This window comes from Macaca fascicularis, chromosome 1, assembly GCF_037993035.2.
Source record: "Macaca fascicularis isolate 582-1 chromosome 1, T2T-MFA8v1.1".
Classification (NCBI taxonomy): Eukaryota; Metazoa; Chordata; class Mammalia; order Primates; family Cercopithecidae; genus Macaca; species Macaca fascicularis.
Genome location: NC_088375.1, coordinates 25866970 through 25875788, shown reverse-complemented (window position 1 = coordinate 25875788; position 8819 = coordinate 25866970).

Sequence of the window (8819 nt, the reverse complement as noted above, 5' to 3'; positions counted from 1 at the left end):
TACAGGCACCCGCCACCATGCGTGGCTAATTTTTGTATTTTTATTAGAGACAGGGTTTCACCATGTTGGCCAGGATGGTCTCGAACTCCTGACCTCAGGTGATCCACCCACCTCGGCCTCCCAAAGTGCTGGAATTACAAGTGTGAGCCACTGTGCCTAGCCCTTGTGGTATTTTCATTCCACTTATGTAATACCTTTTGTAGTTGCCCCATCATTCTTGGATTTTCTGTTGGGATTTTTTTTTTCAATCTTTTTTTTCTTTTTGCTCTTCCATTTTGGAAGTTTCTATTGAGATACACTCAAGTTCAGAGATTATTTTCTCAGCCATGTCCAAGCTATTAATAGACCCATCAAAAGCATTCTTCATTTCTGCTGCAGCGTTTTTATTTCTGGCATTACGTTTATGCTTAGAATTTCCATTTCTCTGCTTACCCATTGCCCATCTGTTCTAGAAGGCTGTCTACTTTATTCACTAGAGTCTTTAGCATATGAATCATAGTTGTTTTAAGTTCATGGTCTCACCATTTCAATATCCCTGTCATATATGAATCTGGTTCTGAGGATTGCTCTGTCTCTTAAAACTGTGGAGTTTTTGTTCTGTTTTGCCTTTTAGTCTGCCTTGTAGTTTTTGTTTCTTGATACCTGAACATGATGTAGTATGTAAAAGGGGCTATAGTTAAAAGGCCTTTAGTAATGTGTGGGAAGATGTGTGGGACGGAAAAGTATTTTATAGTCCTATGATTAAGTCTCAGCCTTTTTTTTTTTTAAGTCTTTTCATTTTTATTATTCAAAAAAGTTTCTTCCTTTTTTTTTTTTTTTGAGAAGGAGTCTCGCTCTGTCACCTAGGCTGGAGTGCAGGGCTCATTGCAACCTCCGCCTCCCATGTTCAAGCAATTCTCCTGTCTCAGCCTCCCAAGTAGCAGAGATTACAGGTGCATGCCACCGTGCCCAGCTAATTTTTGTGTTTTTAGTAGAGACAGGGTTTCACCATGTTGGTCAGGCTGGTCTCGAACTCCTGACCTCGTGATCTGCCTGCCTCAGCTCCCAAAGTGCTGGGATTACAGGTGTGAGCCACCACGCCCAGTAAAAGTTTCATTTTTTATTTAACTTTTTGACTCTGTGCTTGTGCCTTCAACACTTTCACAACAATTTCTGTTCCTCGATAAGGAAAGCATGCTTGATCCTGTCACGAACACATTTAGCACAAATGGAACCACCATATTCTCTGACATTTTTGTTTGTTTGTTTTGGACAATTTCATAAGAACTTTAGGTCTCACAGCACGAACCCCTCGAAGTCTGCCTAGGCACATGCCACATGCAGATTTTGGTGCTTTCCCAACCTTCTTGGTATAAAGGTAAACAATTCTATTATCTGGGGTTCGGGACAGCCTAGTTTTGTTAGAGGCTATGTTGTAGGAAAGCCTCGATGGTATATCAAACGCTGGACCATTCTGAGTGCCTGTAAACAACATCAGCGAAAGAGGAAGAAGAAAGTCTTTGTGAGTTCAAAGGTCAAATAGGATTCAGTCTCAGTCCTTTAATGAGCCCGTGCCTCTGGACTGTGAACTTCACAAGTGCTTCTCAGTACCTCCCTCACCACCATTAGGTGGAACAGGATAACTAGAGCTGGGTGGAGTTGGATATTTCTCTTCCCCCAAATCAGTAAGACTCTGAAAAAACTTTACTAGATTAGGCTCTGGTAAAACAGTTTCTCTCAAGGGCAGGCCTTGTTAAGAACAGAAGGCTCTAGCATATTTCAAAATGGTTCCTTGTCCCCTTCCCCTGATGAAATCCCAAAGGGATTTTGGCCAGTCTTTACTGTGAGAACCTGATTGAGTGCCTGGAGGTAAAACTCAGAGAAGTATGGAAATTGCTCTATGACTGGGTCCCCCTGAAGTTTTTATTTATTTTTATTTATTTGTTTTATTTTATTTTTTGAGATGGAGTCTCACTCTGTTGCCCAGGCTGGAGTGCAATGGTGTGATCTCGACTCATTGCAACCTCTGCCTCCTGGGTTCAAGTGATTCTCCTGCCTCAGCCTCCCAAGTAGCTGAAATTACAGGCGCATGCCATTTTTGTATTTTTAGTAAAGATGGGGTTTTGCCATGTTGGCCAGGCTGGTCTCGAACTCCTGAATTCAGGTGATCTGCCTGTCTTGGGCTCCAAAGTGCTGTGATTACAGATGTGAGCCACCGCACCTGGCCCCCCTGCAGTTTTTAATCTCAGACTTGTCCACACTGAGCCTCCAGTTATTTGTCAAGTACAATTTAGATTTTCCTACCCTGACACTAGTACCCACGGAGGTTTTTGCTTCTGAGTTCCTGCTCCAGCAAGTTGCAATTCTCTGTATTTTCCTGTCTCTTCAATTTTGGGAGTAGTATTTTGCCCTGTAACCTCACTTTTCTGAGGGATCCAAGAAGAGTTGTGTGTTCACTTTGTCCAGCATCTTCATTATTGTCAGGATGGAATGATGACTTGCAAGCTCCTTGCATGGACCTTTGCTCCATTATTTTCTTGCTCATTTACTCTCTGACCAGAAGTTGGCTATAATTCTTATGTGTTCCTTTCTCTGTATATAATGTTTCTTTTTCCTCCAACTGTCTTTGAGAGATTAACTCTTATCTTTGGTTTCAGCAGTTTGACTTACAATGTGGAATTTCTGGAATTCAGGGACCTGTGAGTTACTGTTCTTCATTAACTTTGGAAAATTCTTGGCCATTATCTCTACTGATATTTCTCTCTCTTCTTTTTTTTTTTTTTTTGAGACAGTGTCTCGCTCTATCGCCAGGCTGGAGTACAGTGGTGTGATCTCGGCTCACTGCAACTTCCGCCTCCCGGATTCAAGCAATTCTCCTGTCTCAGACTCCCGAGTAGGTGGGACTACAGGTGTGTGCCACCACACCTGGCTAATTTTTGTAGTTTTAGTAGAGACGGGGGTATCACCGTGTTGGCCAGGATGGTCTTGATCCCTTGACCTCGTGATCCGCCCGCCTCGGCCTCCCAAAGTGCTGGGATTACAGGCATGAGCCACCGCGCCCAGCCTCTACTGATATTTCTTATCCCGCAGGCAGTTTCTGTTTTCTCTTGGACTTTAATTACATACAGGTGTATCTCATTTTTTTGTACTTTGGTTTATTGTGCCTCACAGATATTGCATTGATTGCATGGTGATCTGTGATGAGTGATCCTTGATGTTACTATTGTAATTGTTTGGGGATATCAACAATTCTGCCTATGTAAGACAATGAACTTAATTGATAAATGTTGTGTGTGCTGTGACTGGTCCATTGACCTGGCATTGTCCCATCTCTCTCCGACTCCTCAGGCCTCTCTGTTCCCTGAGACACAACAATATTGAAATTAGGCCAGTTAATAACCCTACAATGACCTCTAAGTGTTTAAGTGAAAGGAAGAGTCATGTGTCTTTCAATTTAAATCAAAGGCTAGAAATGATTAAGCTTAATGAGGAAGGCATGATAGGATGACAGTCAGACATCTTGTATGAGTTAGCCAAGTTGTGAATGCAAAGGAAAAGCTCTTGAAGGAAATGAAAAGTGCTACTCCAGTGAATACCTAAATGATAAGAAAGCAAAACAGCCTTACCACTGATACTGAGAAAGTTTTAGTGATCTGGATAAAAGATCAAACTAGCCACAACATTCCTTTAAGCCATAGACAAACCCAGAGCAAGGTCCTAGCTCTCTTCAATTCTACAAGGCTGAGAGAGGTGAGGAAGCTGCAGAATAAAAGTTTGAAGCTAACAGAGGTTGGTTCATAAGGTTTAAGGAAAGAAGCTGTCGCTACAGCATAAAAGGGCAAGGAGAAGCACAAAGTGTTGATGGGGTAGAAACTGCAGCAAGTTATCCAGAGATCTAGCTAAGATCATTGATGAAAGTGGCTAAACAATAGGTTTTCAAGGTAGATGAAACAGCCTTCTATTAGAAGCAGATGCCATCTAGAACTTTCATAGCTAAAGAGAAGAAGCCAATGCCTGGCTTCAGAGCTTCAAAGGACAGTCTGGCTCTCTTGTTAGGGGCCAACGCAGTGGTAACTATAAGTAGAAGCCAATGTTCAATGTTCATTTACCATTCTGAAAATCCTAGAGCTGTGAATTATGATCAATTGCCACCACCTGTGCTCTATAAATGGAACAACAAAGCCTGGATAACAGCACATCTCTTTACAGCCTCGTTCACCAAATATTTTAAGCCCAGTATTGAGACCTATTGTTCAGAAAAAAGATTCCTTTCAAAATATTACTGCTCATTGACAATGTACCTGGTCAACCAAGAGCTGTGATAGAGATGTACAGGAGATGAATGCTGTGTTTTCATGCCTTCTAACACAATATACAATCTGCAGCCCACAGATCAAAGAGTCATTTCAACTTTCAAGTCTTATTTCTTAAGAAATACATTTCATAAGGCTATAGCTGCCATAGATTGTGATTCCTCTCATGGATCCAGGCAAAGTCAATTAAAAACTTTCTGGAAAGGATTCACCATTCCAGATGCCAATTTGTGATTCATGGAAGGAGGTCAAAATGTCAACATTTTAATAGGAGTTGGGAAGAAGTTGATTCCAACCCTTTGGATGACTTTCAGAGGTTCAGGACTTCAGTGGAGGAAGTCACTGCATATGTGGTGGAAATAGCAAGAGAACTACAATTAGAAGCAGAACCTAAAGGTGTGACAGAATTATTGCAAATTCATGACAAAACTTTAACAGATGAGGAGTTGCTTCTTATGGATAAACAATGAAAATGGTTTCTTGAGATGGAATCAACTGTTGAAGATACTGTAAGCATTGTTGAAATGGCAACAAAGGATTAGAATATGACATATTCTTAGTTACTTAGTTGATAAAGTAGTGGCAGGATCTAAGAAGGTTGAATGTCTCTTTTTTTTTGAGACGGAGTTTTGCTCCTGTTGCCCAGACTAGAGTGCAATGATGTGATCTCGGCTCACCGCAACCTCCACCTCCCATGTTCAAGTTTCAGCCTTCTGAGTAGCTGGGATTACAGTCATGTGCCACCATACCCAGCTAATTTTGTATTTTTAGTAGAGACAGGGTTTCTCCTTGTTAGTCAGGCTGGTCTTGAACCCCCAACCTCAGGTGATCCACCTGCCTCGGCCTCCCAAAATGCTGGGATTGCAGCCATGAGCCATCACACCCGGCCGTCAATGTCTTATTTTAAGAAATTGCCACAGCCATCATCAGTCAGTAGCCATCAACTCAAAGCAAGATCCTCTAATGCTACTTGCTGAAGGGTCAGATGATTATTAGCATTTTGTTTTAATAAAGCATTTTTAAATTAAGGTAGGTATGTTGTTTTTCTTTAGACATAATGCTATTGCACACTTAATAGACTATGGTATAGTGTAAACATAACTTTTATATGAACTAATTAACAAAAAAATTCATGTGACTTGCTTTATTATATGTTTTATGGCAGGGGTCTGGAGCCAAACTGTAATATTTTCAAGGTTTGCCTGTACATCAGGCTATTTGATCTTACCCCACAGTTCTTGGATGCTCTGTCCTGTTTCCCCACTACTCTCTTTTGCTTTGTCTGTTTAAATACTTGCTATTGACCTCTTCAAGTTCATGAATTCTTCAGCTGTATCAAGTTTGAAGAAATTCTCTATCTCCGATATTGTGGCCTTTTTTTTGACACAGAGTCTCGCTCTGTTGCCCAGGCAGGAGTGCAGTGGCACCATCTCAGCTCACTGCAACCTCCGCCTCCTGAGTTCAAGCAATTCTCATGCCTCGGCCTCCCAAGTAGCTGGGATTATAGGTGTGTGCTACCACGCCTGGCTAATTTTTTGTATTTCTAGTAGAGCTGGGGTTTCCCCATGGTAGACAGGCTGGTCTCGAACTCCTGGTCGCAAGTGATCTAATCTGCCTCGGCCTCCCAAAGTGCTGGGATTACAGGTATAAGCCACAGTCCCTGGCCAACCTTTTTATGTATATATATCTGGTGTTTCCATTTCACCCTTTTTTACGCACTTCCCTGCTGAAATTCACTATCTGTTCATTATTTCCCACCTTTTCCATCAGATAGGTTAATATATTAATTGATTGTCTTAAGGTCTGCTAGTCCCAACCTCTGTTTCATTCCTGAATTGGATTCTTTTCGTTTTTGATTGAATGTCAGACTCGTGTATAACAGAAGGAATAAGGTAGATTGTGTTATACCTGGAAATGCACACACTTCTGTCAGATGGATATAGTTTGGATGTTTGTTCCTTCCAAATCTCATGTTGAAATGTGATTCTCGATGTTGGAAGTAGGGCCTGGTAAGAGGTGTTTGGGTCATGCGAGGGATCCCTCATGAGCGGCTTGGTGCCCTCTTTGGGGTAATGAGTTCTCCATTAGTTCAAGTGAAAGCTGGTTTTTTAAAAAGAGCTTGGGCCAGGCATGGTGGCTCATGCCTATAATCCCAGCACTTTGGGAGGCCGAGGTGGGTGGATCACTTGAGGTCAGGAGTTCGAGACCAGCCTGGCCAACATGGTGAAACCCCATCTCTACTAAAAACAAAAATTAGCCAGGCTTGGTGGCACATGCCTGTAATCCCAGCTACTCAGGAGGCTGAGGCATAAGAATCCCTTGAACCCAGGAGGCGGAGGCTGCAGTGAGCTGAGATGGTGCCACAGAACTCCAGCCTGGGTGACAGACTAAGACACTATCTCAAAAAATAAATAAATAAAAAGAACTTCGCATCTCTCTTGCTCCTGCTCTTGTCACGTGACACATCAGCTCCCCTTTCCTTCTGCCACAAGTAAAAGCTTCCTGAGGCCTAACTAGAAGCAAATGCTGGCATGTTTCTTGTATAATCTGTAGAACCATGAGCCAAAATAAACCTCTTGTCTATAAATTATCCAGCCTCAGGTATTCCTTTATAGCAATGCAAAATGCATTAACACAGAGACCACTAGTTTGGAAATTGTGTCAGTGTAAACACCAGTTTTAGGGGTTTGAGTTGGATTAACGCTGTCACTATCTTCAGTATACTACAGGCTTCAAATTCTTCCAGTGCTTGACTGCTATTACCTTATGCTTATAGCGCACCTGGAGTACAGGAGGACTTTTCTGAGTCTCACCCTCAATTTTCAGGGATCCCTGTATGCCTACACCACAGAGAGGATCTATATTTACACCCTTGCTGCTTCCTCAACAACAGACTGGCATTCCTTGTTAATTAGTGCTAGGCTTGTAGCAGAGATCGGTTTTTTTGTCTTTGGCTAGTCTCAGTCTTAGGGAGGCTTTGTGGGCCTGGCCTACAGGGATGTGGCTTTCTCAACATTCCCGCACCATTTCTCAATAGTAGTCAAATCTGTTTCAAATCTATTGTTGGTCTTGTGCAACAATTTCATGTCCATTCCCCACTGGGAGCAGACCTCTTTATGTTATCAATGTGGCATCTTGGGCCTAGACTTTCCGTCCCTCCTCCAAGGTCAATTTTTGCTTCTACTCCTCTAGAAGTAATATTGTTTTCCTGTGTCCTGAAGGCAGAACATTTCCTACCTCTCTCCCAAAAGCAGGTGCATTTTGTCTACATTCCTACCCCAGAGCAATGAACTTCTTCCTGGGCCCCAGGATTGATATGGATTGTTGCTCCTCCCTACAGTAGCCTAAGGCTTTTGCATCATTCAAGAGAAGAGCTTCAAAGTAGGCAGGGTTTCAAGGCAGCTAACTACCTTCTGTTTGCTTAAACTACCTACTGAGACTTTCTGGTTCCCCACCCTGCTTCCAGTCTTTCTTGAGTCCTGGTGTAGGCCCTTGGGAAAGAACTTGTTAGTGTGTATGAAGTTCCCTTATTTCAGATTCTTGGCTATTCCAAACTAGTATGCTAGCCCACACGTACACTTTAGGAATTTGTTAAAATTTTTGCTAATGTTTTCTTACCTGTTTATATAAAGGCCATCTCTTTCTCTTGGGTTCTTCCTAAGGTTAAACAGTCAGTATGTCCCATCTCTCCTTGTAGGACTTAATCACTCTTTGGGATTTGGTTTGTTTGCCTCGTAATTTCAGTTCTTTGATATGCTCAAGAAAAAAAGCTTTAATTTTACAGAGGACCCAGGCTTTTCTCCTTGTTAAAATGGGAATGACAGTCTCTTGAGGTTTTCCACATCTTCTTCAGAAGCAGAGCTCTGACTACCTCCATTAAAGTTAGTTGATTTTCTGTTACTCTGTTAAGTCAGTATCATTTCCATCACTGCACATATTAAAACTAGTAATTTTTTTACTTTGTCTCTTCCATTAGACTTTAACCCCACAAAAACATATACTACATTGCTTTATTGTTGTAATCCATTATACCTAGCACCGTAATTGTACATACAGTACTCAAAACTAATACATATGACAGGTATTCATATTTTCAAAAACGAAAAACATTAACCCAACATACAGAAAATACATTAAAAACATCCATGGAAATATTAAGGAACAGAGGGAGAGGAGAGGCAAGAGCACAAAGGCAAACTGGGAAATTGTATTGTGAACCATCAGTTAGGTTTTAATTTATAACCTGCCTGGAGACTCTGTCTACAGTGTTGACTGAGTTCAAAACATAACGCACAAATAAGAAAAGTATACCCCAAACCACTCTTCTTTAATTAAGCTCTAAGAAAAACTCAAATAAATGAAATAGTAAAACATTGATCAATAATTCCTTATTGTTTATTCTCCTCTTACAAAAAGACACTTGGGACAAATAAATATAAAATGGCATATATCATATTTAGCAACGGGCAAATACACATTTTCTTGGTATTCTCCACAAGAATAAACTAATAAATTTTTCAGAGGCAT